Source organism: Calidris pugnax, unplaced genomic scaffold (genome assembly GCF_001431845.1).
Source record: "Calidris pugnax isolate Ruff unplaced genomic scaffold, ASM143184v1 scaffold24, whole genome shotgun sequence".
In the NCBI taxonomy this organism is placed as follows: Eukaryota; Metazoa; Chordata; class Aves; order Charadriiformes; family Scolopacidae; genus Calidris; species Calidris pugnax.
This window is the reverse complement of record NW_015090922.1, coordinates 40,328,671-40,348,553: the sequence shown is the minus strand read 5'-3', so window position 1 is coordinate 40,348,553 and position 19,883 is coordinate 40,328,671. Positions and strand designations below refer to the sequence as shown.

General features: G+C 38.4%; 1 protein-coding gene across 1 annotated transcript in view; it reads right to left on the bottom strand.

Annotated features, from left to right (window-relative positions):
- TULP4 (tubby like protein 4) overlaps positions 1-19,479 on the bottom strand; it is a 165,410-nt gene extending 145,931 nt beyond the window's left edge. Inside the window, exon 1 of the mRNA XM_014950511.1 lies at positions 19,243-19,479. The gene's annotated coding sequence lies outside the window, so the exon portion shown is untranslated. The remainder of the gene's footprint in view (positions 1-19,242) is intronic.
- Between the last annotated feature and the right edge of the window lie 404 nt (positions 19,480-19,883).

The following is a 19,883-nucleotide window of genomic DNA, read 5'->3' as shown; positions in this document are numbered from 1 at the left end:
AAAAAAAAAAAAAAAAAAAAAATCAGGATACGTGCATGTCATCTGCTCTGTTCAACATTTGTTATTGTTTTATTTGCTCTGAAGCAGAGCTACAAATATCTGACACCTTATCAATTTTCAAAAGAAGCTTCTATAACTACATTGGTATGCCCTATGGAAACACTACTGGGTTTCTCATAGCAACCTTCAACAATTCTAATCACCAGCCCTGCTCTTCCCACAAAATTATCAATACTAAAACTGCTTCTTCATTCTTCAACAGAAGAGCTGATTGGCAGATTGATTACTGGCAGAATTATCATTATCAATGGTAATCCAAGGGCTTTATGACATCTTATCTCTTGACAAATAAAGTTTTATGGCAAAAGTACTACATTCAGTATACACTAAGGCAGGATTGCTTCTGTTAAGATCTTTCTCATCATTTAAGATGCCTTGAATGCACACATGACAAAGTCTTTTTAGCAACCCTGTAAGACAGGTAAGTATGATTCCTGGTGTAACAGATGAGAAAACTAAAGGTATGGGCCTGAAAGACAAGAAAACTGCATAAAGAAGCCTATGCTGGGGATAGCAAAAAAAAAGTTGCAATATTTTAAAGGATTACCTTTTACGATTATCTTCCAAACTCACAACTGAGTCAAGCTGGTTTCAAAGGAATCTAGAATTCTATTTACACAAATCCAAGTTTTACAAGATTCATATGCCTCTATTTTCTAACTTTAATGCCTCTATTAATCATGTTTTTCATTGAAAACTAAATATTTTTATTTTTTTTAATGAAAGGAAGCATAGTCTTTAGCTAGTAAACTGAGGTGACTTTCTGGATACTACATCAGTAGAAACAGCTGATCTCAACATAAAATTTCATTTTTATTACATTTTGTAAGATGAAAACAATGATTTTCAGTTTCTCCTTTAAAAAAACTGACATAAACTATACTGAAATAAACACACAACTTTCTGTCTATGCCTACTGAAGAAAACCTGTTGCAAGTTGACCTACCCCTTCAGCAAAGTGAATCCAACTACTCACCCAGCAATATTGCTCATTTCAGTGATGTGATGTAGTTTAAAACTTCAGCAAAAAAATACTGAACCAATACATATTAATATTATTTATTAGCAAAGCTATTATATTTTTACAACTTATGCTAAAGGCTAAATTTACTACAATAGACTCAGTCAAAAAGTTCCACTTAAAACTAGTATCTTTTATATCCATTTTAGCTATCCTGTAAATGCTCTCTAAGATAATGAAGTAAAAGAAGACTTTTAGCTATGGTATTGTCGGAAAGGCTCCTCCTCCATTAAGGACCCATGTCTGCACTTCCATCACAATCCAAAAACTCCTGAATCTCAGTTTAAAAGCTGACAACAAAGATAAGACCAAGCTAAAAAGCCAAATTCTAAAGTAAATTGCATGAGATGCAAGCACACATTCTCATCATTCAGCAGTCGACTGGTGATAGTCTCTACCAGGTACAGCAGGAGAAGACATATCAAACTGTCACAGCCAGACTTCAACACATTTTGTCTTCTAAAGCCCTTTAGATATACTAGTTTTATTTCTTTAAAACTTCTGGAAAAGATAGAGTCTTCAAATTTCAAATCTCAACATACACAAGATTTCAGATGGATGATTATGGCATGAACAATGCGTATGTCAGATGGATAATAGAGGAGCTATGCAGAAATTAGTATTTCTACTTCCTCTCCCCATTCAAAGACATCTACGTAGGCACACACGAGAAGAAAAATTGTAAGGCTTATTCGCCAAACCCTGCAGTGTCAGATGGCAGCAGCAGGTCAATCTTTAGAAGCTGGCTCCAACCTGACCAGTGACTGATCTGCTCCCTTCCAGCTGAGACATCAGGTCACGACAAACATTATCCCAGTCATGCAGCTAATGACAGAGCTGGAGGGAATCCCTCTACGAGGAAAGCAAGAGATATAAGAAGCACGTTTCCTTCTGAGAAAATGGGGTGAATTAAGGTCATATTTAGAACAGGCAGGTGGTTACAGGGTAAAAAGAGCACTAGATTAACATGTGGAATTCATGCAGTTTTATTTTGAAGCCATGACGCTAAAACTCTTGGGCAGAAGGCCCAAATCAGACTTCAGGCATGGTATCAATTTCCTGGACTGAGTAAACAGGCCAACAGCCTGTACATACCTACTACAGAGCGTCATCTGCCATCTAGTACAAGGGATGTTTAATTAGCTTAGTGGGGATACAGGGTTTGGGGGCAGGGAGGGTGAGAGAATCTGTGTCCTTCAGTCAAGCAACTGCATTTGGAAGTCACTTTCACACTTAAAAAAACACCCAAACTGAAACCAAAACCAAAGTTATTGAAGCATTGTTTTTCATTAGCATGCCAACAAAATGCTAAATCATTTGACATGAGAAATGACATGTTCATAAAATCCACTAAGCAAGACAATCCTCTGTCAATAAATTAGACACTTCAAGTTCACATAGGGAGATAGGAGTGTGTTATTAGACAAACAATGTACAATCGGCAATTATGCGAAACACAGATAAAATGCTGATAAAAAAATTAGGATGGCAGTGATTCCTTTCATATTATTCCCATAAAGACCCAGCTGACAGAAGTACCCAGTAGGTGTTTGCCTTAAAAAACAAATACAGATTGCAGACTCCCGAGAGGAAAGAGAGCATTATCTTCATGCTAGATTCCTTCCAGACACATTTTTGGCTATCAGTGTAACCATATACCATGACTGGGGGAACTGAATAGGAGAAACAAAAACACCTCTTTGACAACCAATATGCCTGTCTCAGCCCAAAATCTGTGTATAATAACAACACCTTCATTTCATTTTTGCTTCTGTGTGACACAAGGATGCACCAGAAAACAACAGTGGAAAGCAGGAAGGAAGCTTTTCAACTGATCAAGCCCCAGGTTCAGCAAAATACGTCTTCATATATGCTCAAACCACGAACACACTATGATACTCCACTGATTTGGGGTATAACCACCAAAAGTCAGGGTATTTGACTGAAGGATGACATGACTATGCTACACAAAATGAACTTCTATGATATTAAGTATCTACCAAGCCAGTGTCAGTAAACATTTCTTTTCCACCTGAGAAAGCAAGCTAGAAAAGTGGCAGCATTTTCAAGCTTTCCATTGACATCATGCTAAGAAATAGGTAATTGCCCCAAGGCAGACTTAGACTTATCAAAAGCATGCGGGAATGCCTTGTTTATAATTAGACTCATCAGTAAGGATTTCAGAATTTAGAGGACAAAAAAACCCCACAGACTAAACAAACCTACTCTAGGAAAATCCAAGCTTTTGCCCACTTTGTAAATATCAGAAAAAATCTGCAGAAGATACTCCATGTGAACAGGAGCTAGGGCAAATAACTCACAATTTGAAGTATTATGTTTCTTAAGCCTTTGATCCTTTGAACAAGTAGAGACTATGGGATATCTCTATATTACATCTGAAAGCCTTAATATAAGAAGAGAGATTATGGCTTTCAGAACAGTGTCCACATACCATTTTTTGTCTAAATGGTGTTTTGACCAGAGTTCTGGGCCTGAAATTTTCTAAAACAGTGAACAAAAGGTCTTTGGCTGTCAGTTCACAGCAAGCGTGCTGCAAAGTGCACTAATGCTGCCAAACAAAGCTGTGCACTTCTGTGAGTTTTATTTGGTATGGAAACCAACATCTCCCACAACTTTTCCCCCCCTGTTATCACTTATTAGTGCTTTAGAATAGACAGCTTTGAAATATCCTGCAAGAAAAGCTTGAAAGAGAAGGCTCAAGTACTACAGTACAGTCCACCTAACAAACATCAGAGCATGGAGAGCAAAACCCTTAACAGCATCACTCTGAGGAACTATGCACAGTATCAACTGCATAGCCACAGGAACTTGTCCTCAAAGAACAACTCAAAAACGCAGCGGGATAAGGCAAGAAACAAAGACAGCATTACGATCTTTTGACAAATTGAAATCCCTGAGAGATCCCTGAATTTACCCAGGTACTCAAAGGAGGCAAGTAAACTTCTGCAGATAGAAAATAAATCTCAAAAAAAAACAGAAGGAAAAAAGATAGGTAGATGAGAGCGCTACAAGGAGAGGTAGCAAGCAGCTCAAGGTGAGACACCCAGGAAGCCTCACACCACAACTTGAGAAACCTTGCAAAGAAAATGATCATGAAAGAACACAATTTTGCTCATGGCGTTTTTCATGGCATGTTTCATTTTAGTTGAATTTCTAAAAAAACATCCGTACCACAACACTGATAAGCCTCAAAACAAGAAGCAAGGACCTTCTTGACTTTTCTTACCACTCTCCGTGACCTAAGAAATTTTATATTTGCCTCTGCCTTGAAGTACAATTCTCCTTTTCATAAGGGCTCTACCTAAACCTAGATGCAAGAAAAGAACAGGCCTATTAACAGTTGGCTACATGAGAAAAAATCATGGTACAGGTATGAAACCAGTTAAGTTTTACTTTCTCTGAAAAGAACATTGCTTTAGTTTAACTAAAGCACCCAACTTCACATATAACACAAAGGAAGTGCTGTGTGGAAGTTTAGGCTACCTGTGGGTGTGGTGTGTGGTTTTTTTGTTTTTGTTTTCTTTTTGTGTGTGGTTGGACTCGATCTCAGAGGTCCCTTCCAACCACCGAGATTCTGTGATAATCTTCATGCTTAGTTCTCATCTTTAAAAATCTACCACATGGATAAATTATATTTTGCGTATTGTATAATACACTGTTCAAACATAAATCTGGGGCATAATAGCCAAGTTAAGTATTAAAGAAATTATTACAGGAATTAGCTGTCTGTCCTCCAGGAACAATTCTAAACAGATAGGATGAGACTTTTCAACAGAAGAGCATCTCTGCTTTTTTTGTATTGCTTCAGTAAACACAAACATTGCTAAAGGATTGTGAAAATGAAAACTCCCACAAACTTACTCAAAAACCTGCAGCCAAAAAGCATCTCTAGAGATAAGGTTGAATAGTCTACAGACATATTTTCCATTACACAGGAAAGACAAAAATGCACTAAGTTGTTGAATCAACCTTTCCATCACAAAACACAGAATGGGTTGGAAGGGATCTTAAAGATCATCAAGTTCCAACCACCCCACCACAGGCAGGGACACCTCCCACTAGACCAGGTTGCTCAAAGCCCCATCTAGCTGGGCCTTGAATGCTTCCAGGGATGGGGCTTCCACAACTTCCATGGGCAACCTCTTCCAGTGCCTCACTAGCCTCATAGTGAAAAATTTCTTCCTAACATCTAATCTAAATATCTCACCTCTTCCAGTTTGAAGTCATTACCCCTCATCCTATCACTACATCCCTTTGTAAAAAGCCCCTTGCCAGCTTTCTTGCAGGCACCCTTCAGATCCTGGAAAACTGCACCCTTATCAATGAATGAGCGATACAGCCTTGTCATTGCTAACTCCCAAATTCCCAATGAAACATACTCTAATTCAGCAAGACTGTAGACCCTTTCTGTGATTCACTCTCTGGTACAGTGAATAGGAACAGTATGGAGAGAAACACAGAAACAGGTGGAGGAGTCTTTCAACTACAAGAGTGCTTTAGTGGATATGTCTGAATACGTGCCCTCCACAGGTACCTCACCCAGGCATGCACTTTTGCCAATCTCATTATTTTAAAGTATTATTACTTTAGCATCATTGCTGTGTCTGATGGTTTAGACATTAAGCAACAAGCCAAAAGTTCACAGTCTCAAGAATCAACAAGAAAACAAGGAAATAAGGAGTCACATAAACAGGATTTATAGCTTAGCCTGTCCTGTTTTAGCCCCCTCTCTTTCTGCAACTTTTTTAATTTAACCTTTACCTAGCCTATTCATCTTGAGTTGAGTGAACACTTGACTCACTTCCAACTGCACAATGATTTCTTTTAACCTGACCCTGAACTTTGAACCTTTTATCCAGTGTCCTGGAAGTGCTCTACTAGCCTCAGTGATCCTAGGAAAAGTAGAAAAGTAGCATTACTCCTATTAAACTGTTGAGCAAAAGACGATTAAACATCTCAAGGCAACACAGAGGCTCATGATAGAATTGAGAGAGAAGTACAGGAGTCTGCTGCTGTAATCATCAGCTAATGCACAACAAAAATAAAAACCAAATTTAACTGCTTAGACTGACATGAGATCATTTAAAAAATGAAAACAATTCATCAGAACACTCATCTACATTGGATTGCAGTTGCTTTTTAATACATTGCATTTATATGGCAGCAACCTCCTACAGCCTACTTCATCTTTCCAACCACAAGACCCCATGAGAGTAAACACCAAACAAGCAGAGGCAGAACTCAAACACACTAGGAATTATTGGAATACCTGAGGTTATCTGACAGATAAGTAGGGCTTCCCTTACACACATGATTCTGAAAACTGATCCAGAGGATGCATGCATTTATCTACTAGGAAGGACTGGAAATTATGCCAAAATTCATTAGGATTTCTCAAATGAAGGTAAAACTTCAGATCATTAAAATTAAGTGAAAACAGGACAGAACCCGTTTCTAAAAATAGATCTTGCTGTGCAGCCAAGTATGGCTGCATGCAATTGTTATTTATTTTTAAGTTGGGGCAATTTTCCAGATAGGTTATTAGATCAGCTAACTTAACGAGGTGCTTTAAAATGAAACAAAAAATCCCCGAGATTTCTTTCCTGACTATGTTTGCTATAAAGATGTAGAAGAAAGAAGGAAGCAATAAAAAACCACACTCTCACCCAGCATACAACTAAACTGCAAAACTGTAAATTTCAATGAAGGCAAAGACAGTTTCCCTTCAACTTCCTTTCAACTTCAACTTCCCTGGCCCTCCAATCAACCAGAAACTGCTTGCAGAAGGTGCAGCTGGGGCTTCCATTAGGAAAAAAAAAACACACAAAAAAAACCCCAACCAAACAGATAGGATGAGACTTTTCAACAGAAGAGCATCTCTGCTTTTTTTGTATTGCTTCAGTAAACACAAACATTGCTAAAGGATTGTGAAAATGAAAACTCCCACAAACTTACTCAAAAACCTGCAGCCAAAAAGCATCTCTAGAGATAAGGTTGAATAGTCTACAGACATATTTTCCATTACACAGGAAAGACAAAAATGCACTAAGTTGTTGAATCAACCTTTCCATCACAAAACACAGAATGGGTTGGAAGGGATCTTAAAGATCATCAAGTTCCAACCACCCCACCACAGGCAGGGACACCTCCCACTAGACCAGGTTGCTCAAAGCCCCATCTAGCTGGGCCTTGAATGCTTCCAGGGATGGGGCTTCCACAACTTCCATGGGCAACCTCTTCCAGTGCCTCACTAGCCTCATAGTGAAAAATTTCTTCCTAACATCTAATCTAAATATCTCACCTCTTCCAGTTTGAAGTCATTACCCCTCATCCTATCACTACATCCCTTTGTAAAAAGCCCCTTGCCAGCTTTCTTGCAGGCACCCTTCAGATCCTGGAAAACTGCACCCTTATCAATGAATGAGCGATACAGCCTTGTCATTGCTAACTCCCAAATTCCCAATGAAACATACTCTAATTCAGCAAGACTGTAGACCCTTTCTGTGATTCACTCTCTGGTACAGTGAATAGGAACAGTATGGAGAGAAACACAGAAACAGGTGGAGGAGTCTTTCAACTACAAGAGTGCTTTAGTGGATATGTCTGAATACGTGCCCTCCACAGGTACCTCACCCAGGCATGCACTTTTGCCAATCTCATTATTTTAAAGTATTATTACTTTAGCATCATTGCTGTGTCTGATGGTTTAGACATTAAGCAACAAGCCAAAAGTTCACAGTCTCAAGAATCAACAAGAAAACAAGGAAATAAGGAGTCACATAAACAGGATTTATAGCTTAGCCTGTCCTGTTTTAGCCCCCTCTCTTTCTGCAACTTTTTTAATTTAACCTTTACCTAGCCTATTCATCTTGAGTTGAGTGAACACTTGACTCACTTCCAACTGCACAATGATTTCTTTTAACCTGACCCTGAACTTTGAACCTTTTATCCGGTGTCCTGGAAGTGCTCTACTAGCCTCAGTGATCCTAGGAAAAGTAGAAAAGTAGCATTACTCCTATTAAACTGTTGAGCAAAAGACGATTAAACATCTCAAGGCAACACAGAGGCTCATGATAGAATTGAGAGAGAAGTACAGGAGTCTGCTGCTGTAATCATCAGCTAATGCACAACAAAAATAAAAACCAAATTTAACTGCTTAGACTGACATGAGATCATTTAAAAAATGAAAACAATTCATCAGAACACTCATCTACATTGGATTGCAGTTGCTTTTTAATACATTGCATTTATATGGCAGCAACCTCCTACAGCCTACTTCATCTTTCCAACCACAAGACCCCATGAGAGTAAACACCAAACAAGCAGAGGCAGAACTCAAACACACTAGGAATTATTGGAATACCTGAGGTTATCTGACAGATAAGTAGGGCTTCCCTTACACACATGATTCTGAAAACTGATCCAGAGGATGCATGCATTTATCTACTAGGAAGGACTGGAAATTATGCCAAAATTCATTAGGATTTCTCAAATGAAGGTAAAACTTCAGATCATTAAAATTAAGTGAAAACAGGACAGAACCCGTTTCTAAAAATAGATTTTGCTGTGCAGCCAAGTATGGCTGCATGCAATTGTTATTTATTTTTAAGTTGGGGCAATTTTCCAGATAGGTTATTAGATCAGCTAACTTAACGAGGTGCTTTAAAATGAAACAAAAAATCCCCGAGATTTCTTTCCTGACTATGTTTGCTATAAAGATGTAGAAGAAAGAAGGAAGCAATAAAAAACCACACTCTCACCCAGCATACAACTAAACTGCAAAACTGTAAATTTCAATGAAGGCAAAGACAGTAACAGCATAAGCATCCAGGAAATAGGGTCACAACTCTTAACCAGAAAGATTAGGAGAAATTGTCCTAACTGTTGTTAAAAAAAAAAAAAAAAAAAAAAAAACCCACACAAAAAAAACCCCAACCCACCCCAAAAAAAAACCAAACCAGAAAACAAAACAACCCAACCAACAAAAAAAAAGAAAACCACACAAAAAAATACACCACACCCCCAAAAAACCCCAGCCTAATCAAGGATACAAACTCAAAGAAGTCATGTTCTCCAGCACTTTCTCCAGCCAACCTGTATCAGCTCCGTCCCATTCTTATCAATAGTGTTACAAGCCCACATATTGAGAGGTGCACTCCAAAACATCATTTGGGGCAATCAAAACAGAAACAGAACTAAGCATTGTCAGCATTAAAAGATCTTTCATTCAATCCTTCCACACTAGTCCTGCCAGTAAATAATGTAACAATCCAAACCTCTTAAGATACAAGGGAGAAAAGCTATTCCAAGAGCTTGAGCAATGAGATATTAGTCTACACACCAACAAAACAAAGCAGAACTAAACATAGGTGAAAACAAATAGACAATTGCACATCAGTATGGAAACTCAGTCATCAGCCATATTTGTCAAACCTGTGACAATGCAGCTGAAGGTAAATCAATATGATCCAAATCATCACAGCACATCTGTCCCGTTATAGCTTCCTTAACCAAAAATGGACAACTAGTAGCAAATCTCCTGGAGACACTATAAAAATCATAATGTCAATTCCCATGCAAAGGTCATTTGATTGTTTTAGGAGAGTTTTCATTTTCTGCCCACCATAAAGCAAATGCCGGTCATTTCTTGGTTTTCACACTCATCCTTGGACAACAAGGAAGCATACAAATTCAAATCCAAACCAGGGAACAAAATCTTCCTAGTATTTCTGGAGTTTCAATGCACAATGCTATTTTAAAACCAGCAAAAGCTTGTTCTGGCATCACAGCACTGGACAACTAAATCACAAATATTTTCTTTCCACATCAACTAAAAGCTTCCTCACACCGAAATTATTTAAACCAAGCTCCAAAGGCGGAAGGGGAAGACTGAATGAAGTAACTACCCAGCCTTTGGAATACAACCTTCCTATGACAATGAAAAAGACTTTAGTGTTGCCTCTCATTAAAATAGGGCGCTATCTTTTATAAATCTTTCAGCATTACTGGTCACTTTTAGCCCAGAACAACCACTATTCAGATCATCTGTTCTCTGTATTAATAACGATTACAAAACCCACCAACACAGTACGGAAAACAAAACTGTATTATACAATTTTTCCATTTAATCTTCTTCCTCATCTCCCAAGATACAACATCATTCTCTAATGATTGGTCTCTCATTTAAACCCTTGGAAGAAAAAGCAATTTCCAATTCCGTTATTAACAAAAAGAAGTACTTAACCTTCTGGAAATACAAGGGAGGGCCTAATACTGTACAGGCATATTCCTAGCACTAGTACTGAACTCACATTATACTTTTTTATTCAGTATACTTTCCTCAATCTTATTACAGGTCCAGTGAACAGACTTTCAAATTCAAAAATTCTCTTTGCAACACTGGGAAATAACATATATTTGATTTAATACATGTTCCACAGGGTTATTCTACTGGTATAAAGGAAGAGAGAATGTCTTCTCAGCAGGCTGGCAAAATCTGGAAGGAATTCACCTCCGGAAGGTCTGTACCTCAGAGGAAGATGACTTAATCAGTTAATCCTATGATTTGTATTTGCTTTTAATAGAACCCTCTCACTACACCAAAGTTTTTGTTGTTGAGAGAAACAGACTAATTCTTGCTCACAGAGGTCTATTACAATTCATAATAGGGCTTGCTAAGGTATCTTTAGAAGAACCATGTTCCTTCCCCCATCCCTCTAATCTTTTTCTTTCCTTTTTTTATACCTTCATCTCCACTGGAAAAACTACAAATGGTTCCAAATCGCATACCTGAAACATGAGCTAGTATAATTTTACTCCTTGCTAATTTATGCAAGATAGCAGATTTTCACTTAGATTCAAATAAATTTATTTAGATCTTTCTCCTAGAATTCAAACACTTCCATTGCTTTACCTAATTGAATTCATCAAGAGTTACTAGACAGTGGGAGCTGTAGCCCCCTTTTCTGTTCTGACAAATTTAAAAAAAAAAAATTTGGCGGAGACCCTGACAAAAAAAAAAAGAAAAAATTCCCAAACTTTATAAAAAAAAAAAAAAAAAAAAAAACACACAAAAAAAACCCCAACCCACCCAAAAAAAAAAACCAAACCAAAAAACAAAACAACAAAAAAAAGAAAACCACACAAAAAAATACACCACACCCCCAAAAAACCCCAGCCTAATCAAGGATACAAACTCAAAGAAGTCATGTTCTCCAGCACTTTCTCCAGCCAACCTGTATCAGCTCCGTCCCATTCTTATCAATAGTGTTACAAGCCCACATATTGAGAGGTGCACTCCAAAACATCATTTGGGGCAATCAAAACAGAAACAGAACTAAGCATTGTCAGCATTAAAAGATCTTTCATTCAATCCTTCCACACTAGTCCTGCCAGTAAATAATGTAACAATCCAAACCTCTTAAGATACAAGGGAGAAAAGCTATTCCAAGAGCTTGAGCAATGAGATATTAGTCTACACACCAACAAAACAAAGCAGAACTAAACATAGGTGAAAACAAATAGACAATTGCACATCAGTATGGAAACTCAGTCATCAGCCATATTTGTCAAACCTGTGACAATGCAGCTGAAGGTAAATCAATATGATCCAAATCATCACAGCACATCTGTCCCGTTATAGCTTCCTTAACCAAAAATGGACAACTAGTAGCAAATCTCCTGGAGACACTATAAAAATCATAATGTCAATTCCCATGCAAAGGTCATTTGATTGTTTTAGGAGAGTTTTCATTTTCTGCCCACCATAAAGCAAATTTCTTGGTTTTCACACTCATCCTTGGACAACAAGGAAGCATACAAATTCAAATCCAAACCAGGGAACAAAATCTTCCTAGTATTTCTGGAGTTTCAATGCACAATGCTATTTTAAAACCAGCAAAAGCTTGTTCTGGCATCACAGCACTGGACAACTAAATCACAAATATTTTCTTTCCACATCAACTAAAAGCTTCCTCACACCGAAATTATTTAAACCAAGCTCCAAAGGCGGAAGGGGAAGACTGAATGAAGTAACTACCCAGCCTTTGGAATACAACCTTCCTATGACAATGAAAAAGACTTTAGTGTTGCCTCTCATTAAAATAGGGCGCTATCTTTTATAAATCTTTCAGCATTACTGGTCACTTTTAGCCCAGAACAACCACTATTCAGATCATCTGTTCTCTGTATTAATAACGATTACAAAACCCACCAACACAGTACGGAAAACAAAACTGTATTATACAATTTTTCCATTTAATCTTCTTCCTCATCTCCCAAGATACAACATCATTCTCTAATGATAGGTCTCTCATTTAAACCCTTGGAAGAAAAAGCAATTTCCAATTCCGTTATTAACAAAAAGCAGTACTTAACCTTCTGGAAATACAAGGGAGGGCCTAATACTGTACAGGCATATTCCTAGCACTAGTACTGAACTCACATTATACTTTTTTATTCAGTATACTTTCCTCAATCTTATTACAGGTCCAGTGAACAGACTTTCAAATTCAAAAATTCTCTTTGCAACACTGGGAAATAACATATATTTGATTTAATACATGTTCCACAGGGTTATTCTACTGGTATAAAGGAAGAGAGAATGTCTTCTCAGCAGGCTGGCAAAATCTGGAAGGAATTCACCTCCGGAAGGTCTGTACCTCAGAGGAAGATGACTTAATCAGTTAATCCTATGATTTGTATTTGCTTTTAATAGAACCCTCTCACTACACCAAAGTTTTTGTTGTTGAGAGAAACAGACTAATTCTTGCTCACAGAGGTCTATTACAATTCATAATAGGGCTTGCTAAGGTATCTTTAGAAGAACCATGTTCCTTCCCCCGTCCCTCTAATCTTTTTCTTTCCTTTTTTTATACCTTCATCTCCACTGGAAAAACTGCAAATGGTTCCAAATCGCATACCTGAAACATGAGCTAGTATAATTTTACTCCTTGCTAATTTATGCAAGATAGCAGATTTTCACTGCTTAGGTTCCAATGTCATTGTAAGATTCAAATAAATTTATTTAGATCTTTCTCCTAGAATTCAAGCACTTTCATTGCTTTACCTAATTGAATTCATCAAGAGTTACTAGACAGTGGGAGCTGTAGCCCCCTTTTCTGTTCTGACAAATTTAAAAAAAAAAAAAATAATAATAATAAAAAAAAATATATATACACTGCCATAAAGGATCCTTTGCCTTGGGCATTAAATATCTTTGAAGATCTGCTAATAAACCCTAACACTCAAAAGGAGGAATCCAAGCCAGGGATAAATCCATATCAAACTGGAAAAGTTCTCAGCAGCCTGCAGAGCAATCCAAGTCTGGAAAGGCAAATCAAACCCATTTGATTTATATCATTGTCTTTTTACAGATGAAGTGAAAGTTCAAATATTGACCATAGGAAAAAGACGTTTCATTTACATACTGTTTTGTTTCCACATTATTCAGGAGTGTCTTTCTTTTGGATGACCAGACTCTTTTCAGTGGTTCCCACTGACAGGACAAGGGGCAATGGGCACAAGCTGGAACATACGAAGTTCCACTCAAATATGAGAAAAAACTTCTTTAAGGTGAGGGTGACAAAGCACTAGAACAGGCTGCCCAGGGAGGGTGTGGAGTCCCCTTCTCTGGAGATCTTCCAGACCCGCCTGGATGCAGTCAGGAGTAATGTTGGAGATCTTCCAGACCTGCCTGGATGCAGTCAGGAGTAATGTGCTCCAGGCAATCCTGCTTTGGCAGGGGAGTTGGACTAGATGATCTCTAGAGGTCCCTTCCAACTCTGACAATTCCGTGATTCCATGATAAATATGGGTATAATACCCGTCCCTTCCAACTCTGACAATGCCGTGATTCCATGATACAATAAATATGGGTAGCTTCTGCTACTCAAACACAGAAACTTCACACCAAAATCTCTATCAAAACTTTCTTCATTCTTACAAACAATCACAAACTTGACAATCACTTTTCAAGAGCAAGCTTTTTACACTCACAAGACAATCACTTTTCAAGAGCAAGCTTTTTACGCTCGCATTTCTACAGATACAATTCATGTACAGATATCACCACCATAGTCTTTACAAAATGACATAATGCTGAGAGCAAAACTGGCTGTAAGCCATTCTCAGGTTCCATTTTTAGAGAAATGCAAAACATAAACAAACTGGACATTACTGAAAGTGAAAAGACTTTATAAAAGGGTTCTTTCTTATATTTCCCAGTAAATAAAAGAAAGTCTGCACACAATGCCTGATATTCCATAGGCACATAGCAAGCACTCAACTTTATCCATAAAAGTTTCATATCAAGTTTTACAAATTAAAAATAAAGGATTGCAACTCAAGCTGGCAACAGTTTAACTAAAAATGGACACTTATATTTCTGTCATTGTTTTGTCATAGGATGCTGTGGATGCTAAAGCTATCAAGGGTTCAAAAAGAGATTGCATAAATTCACCACAACTATTCAAAACCAAATGATTAAATACCAAATTATCTGCCCAGAAACCCTTAAATTTTATCCTGCTAGAACCAGTGATACCTGCATTCAGACACTCAGCTATTTGCATGCCCTATGATACTCTTCCCTAGGCATCTGCTAGCACTCACTGTTAAAAACAAGATATTGATGAAGAAACACCTTTGGTCTGAGCTGATACACCATTCTTAGGTTTGTAGTTTTGTGCCTGGGAAAAAGGAAGGTAAAATATCTAAAGATGGTTCAACACCTACACTGTTCAATTCCCTCATTTCAAAACACTATGTAGGGCACTTGTATGGCAGCCAAGATATTTATATAGTAACAGTTCTTAATATACTTACATCACTCATGAGAGCAGGGGAAGACACCACAAATATGTAACTCTTCCTCCTTCTCCCTTAGCTGAATTCACTCCCCCTTTCAAGTTTTACTTAACACAAAATAGCTTCATGAGTAACATCTTTTATATTTTATACAACATTAACCATTACCCACAGCCTATATAATCTGCATGAGAGGATTTGTGTTAGTCAACCTCCCTTTTGTGCATTTTATTCACATTTTAGACAGGTAGATCTTTGGGGTTGTGCTGTATATTTTTTTTTTTAAGTTATTTACAACTGAAAAGATTTTCTAGAAGTCATTCCATTGTGCCATTAGAATAGGGAGATCTGTTCTTCATCAAGTGCAGGCAGCAATAACATTGCTGGTAATGCTTGGATGCCCAACAGAACAGGGTTCCCACTGTACTAGATACTGTACCCCAAACAGAATAAAAGTGAGAGTACTCTCTCCCTCTCACAATTTAAGAATTTTGTTAGTTATGGTCTTTTTCCAACTAAAGAGCCTCCTGTGGACTGTGATCCATCACAATCACAGCAGGCAGCCAACCTTTGCTTTCCACAATAACTTTATTTGCTACTTAGCTTTAAAAACATTGCTTTTCTATTGTATTCTTAATATACGTGCAGAAAGACTCTTTTCTTTCAAATTTTCTCCAACATTTATGGCTCCTATGTTTTTTGTCTGCTTAAATGGTGCCAGGTACCCTTAGTAAAGTATTTGCAGTAATTTTCTTTAAATGGCTATGTGAATGGGTCTGGCCTTCTTCCAGATTTTACTTTGGAATTATTATTCAAACTAGTGAAACGAGAGATATATGAAGATTTTATTTCGAAATCAGTTTAGCTGCAAGATATTTGCTTCAACAAATTTTTAATGAGAAGAGTGTCTTCAAAAGGAGAGGAATCTATTCCATCACGCATACAAAGCGGAGGAAGAACTGATAGGATGTATTGATATTAGTACTGAGAAATTCTGGGTGCTTGCATTCTAATGGGACAGTTAATCTTCAAGTACATGCTTCACAAGGAGTACTTTGCACTAGATGAGGATTTTGGAGACTATTCAGACCCAGGGTACTAGGAAAGCGTATGACTGGGTCTGCTAACTCTGAAATGATGCAGAAGGCAACAATCACAAACAAATTGGGACCTCCACACCACACAAACAGCCCAGCTTTCCAGCAGGAGGTTCTCCAGACCAGCTTTGATGTATTATAGCTACCAAGGATACGATCTGCAGCTGAATAACACTAAGGTTTTTCATGGGTGTAAGCACAAAAGTGAAAACTATTATTATGCACCATTCAAATGATACTAAAGTTTTAAGTACTGTAAAATGATGTAAACAAAGGCATTAGTTAAAAATAACACAACAGAAACAATGAATCACATACAAAAGCATGGATCAAAACAAATGTCACACAAAACCAATGAACACAGAAATAGGCAGGAAAACCTTCTTAAAAATGGACCTCTCAGAACATTTCCTCTTGGACTGTTTTTTCAAATAATCTGAATCAACACAGATCTAACCAAAGTCTAGATGCTAGTCTGCCAACAAACAGACACTGTATCTACAGGGAACCAACTGAAGTCACTGACTACACCTGTAAGACTGCTGGCAAACATTTCAGTACAGCAGGTAAGCCTTTGTCCCTCTCAATAAAAGTTTTACAACTTAGATCTAAGTTATAGGAGCTCACATTTCTGGACAGTATTACACTACCTGGGAATGCAGTTCCCACACTATTTAGTATATAGTATACTATATAGTTCCCAAACTACAATCCTTCCGTTATCATATCTTTCATACATTTCTTAATTTGTATTTTATCCCTAAATGACCCTTTAATGTATTGTCTTGAATAAAAAATAATACTAATAAAAAAACCTCACCAACAAATACATGGCTTTCTGTCCTATTTTGGAAAGTATCAACCCAGTAGAAGATCTCAAGTCCTAAACTAAATTATTAAAATGCCCCAATATTACAATTAGTGGTAATCATCTGCACATCACAACAGAGGTAGTTGGAAAACAACATTTTAAGGGTGTGTACTTCACACAGTTTGTTCTGCTGCCAGATGCATTACAAAAATTACCAAAGGTGACTGGAATTGGTGGTTCCAGTCAAAAAAATGACATGCAAGATTCCATACCATTTCTACCAGCTCTGCAAGGTGGAAATGAAGGAAAGCCGAGAAGATATGAGGATGTTGGCCACATAACACATTCATTCACACATACACACATCCTTTTTTCTTTGTTTCCCCCCCAATAGGTATCAAGACACATCTGTACAACCTCTCTCAGCAGTGAAAGCTCCCTGGTAACTGAACTAGAGACATGCACCATTACTACTTCAATCACCTTAACAGAAACTGTCCTGAATCATTCTCTAACTCATCAATGAATTTGGTTAAGCCTTCAGCAAGGTCTCTTCTGACACAAAGAGAAGAAGTCTGTTCTACTTAAAGCACTGGCTTAGCTTTCAGCCTTGGTATGGAAGGCAGAGTATGAAATGACCTCAGGCATCATTAAACAAAATAGAACTGCTACAATAGAAAGCGGTACAAAACAGAAACATGAGTTCGTGTTGGTTCCATTGCAAAAAAAATTAAATCAAAAATCTGATTTTATTGTTAGACCTTCTTATAGATATTCTTACAGCAATCACAGGCAGACAATGATCTCTTTATGAGCACTAGATGAGATGAGAATAATTACCCTTAGATAAGAGAATAATTACACTGAATTCTTTTGCAAGGAGCTTTGAGACCTACTAATAAAAAGTACTGCTAAAAACTGTGTATTATAAGTAATCTGAATAATTACATAAAACAAGTACAACTTTTTCGAGAGGCTAGTTATAAACAAAACTAATTTTATTTGGAAGTTCAGCTGAACCGATCGCTTTTTTGTGATAAAAATGATTCAGTGAGCTAAGGAAAGTTGCACTGCAACAGCTTTCTTGGCATAAGCTGGCAATAGAAGCATTTAAATCTATTCATTAACTTACTGAAGAAAATATATTGAATACTTTAAACTGTCCATCATGAGCTCAGTATAGTTCAAAGTGAGTAGGGCTTTTACAGTCAAATATGTTAGGTTTTAGAATAAACATCTGTTGGCTAGGTGAGAACACATTCCAGTCTGTTGGCAGAAGCAGTGATGTACCCAAAGAAAAGGAAAAACCATCTTTACATAAAAGTCATTCACAACAGCTATAGTTGTCAGTTTTCTAAGCTATTTTTAACCTTATAAATATCTATCTATATATACACACATCAACCCACTACCTCCTTTCACCCCCCAAGAAACTGATAATGACCTTCTTATAAAATTCCACTGGGGGCGGGGGAGGGAGGGGTATGCAATTTTTTGAAATAGCTCCACTTCGCCTGACATTCACACTGCCTGTGAAAAACGAGGCCCACTCGTGCAAATGTTCCTTAAAAGAGCAATCAGGTTAGGAGCTCCTGGCATGAAGCTATTTCTTGAATTAGGATTGCAGAATCTAGTTGATAGCTAGCGTCCCTAGGGATCACCACGATTTTTGCTATTACAGACAAATCTATGATGGCATTATTGAAATAACTTTACCAGAAATCTTGATGTAATGAGAAATCTGTTCTATTAATAAACCTCTTCTTTTTATACCAGTTAACTCTTTAAGCTTAAACAACAACAGTTAAATGTTAGCAGTTTATTCATATAATCATTTTCAAAGCTGTCAATATTGAATTACGGTAAAACACTTGCGATTTTGACCAAGTTCCTACTATACTGCATTTTATTTAACAGTTCTTTTAGGTTTTAAGACTTTTTTTGCAAACTACTTGTAAAAACAGACATTAAAAACAATCTTATTATTTACAGCTACCATAAACATAGAAAATATCTGCTGCGAATACCTATTTAAAACACAACATGTTGCTCATGAATCAGTAATCCTTGGGCAGGCAAATTCCATCCTGGCAAAATGAAATTGCCTGCGACGATAACATGAGGTGAAGAAAAAAACCTTTTCTAGTTTTTTTTCCAAGCCTTTGTCTCGTTCTTTTTTGAAAACGTGCACATCTAAATCATGGAAGAAAAAAGGGCCCTTAAATACTAAAAAACATGGCATTTGAGTCAGGAAGTCCCTCAACCTCAAATTGCTGGAGGCCTGGCTGGTTTCCCAAAGCTTCACAGCATGCTCCCCCGGTTGTTATGGTGTTTCCTAAGCATCTGCTGTGTGCCGCTCGCAGAAAGGGGAACCTCAACGAGACCAGACCTCCGATCTGACCCCCATACCGCCGTGTTAATTGCACCTTTTAACGTCGAATCGAAAGCACCGAATCGGTAAAGGAATTCCTGGCACTTTTGAGGAAAGCTTGAGGAAGCCGAGGCGCCGGAACGCGTTCGCCGGGTTTGCTGAAAAGGCACGAATGCGAAGGCAACGACACAAAAGAACGGGGAGGAACGGCACAGGGCGGGCGGGTTTCACCGGATGGCAGGCAGGGGCGAAAAATCCCCCACCGCCTCCCCGAGACAGGCGGGGGCGCGGGGGGAATGGAGAAAATAATAAAGGGAAAAAAAAAAAGAAAAATAGAAAATAATAATAATAAATGGCAGCGCTACAGGCAGTGCGCGGAGGGTCACAGGTGATGCCGGAGGCAGCACCGCCTCCCGGGGCTCCCGGACCGCTCGGCGAGGCGGAGCGGAACGGCGGCCTCCGGGAGCGGGCGGCCAACCCCCCGCCCCGGCGCTCCGGGAGCGCCTGGAGCCGCAGGTAGGAGGGAAAGGAGCGGGGTTTGGAGGCTGACGGGGATGAGGCGGGACGGGCCCCGCCGGGTTCCCTCAGCCGCGCGGGGCAACCGGCCACGGAAAGGGGAGGCGGCGCGCGGCACACAACGGACGCGCGCGTGCCGGCGGCGCCCCGGGACATCACCCCCCGACACACACACACACC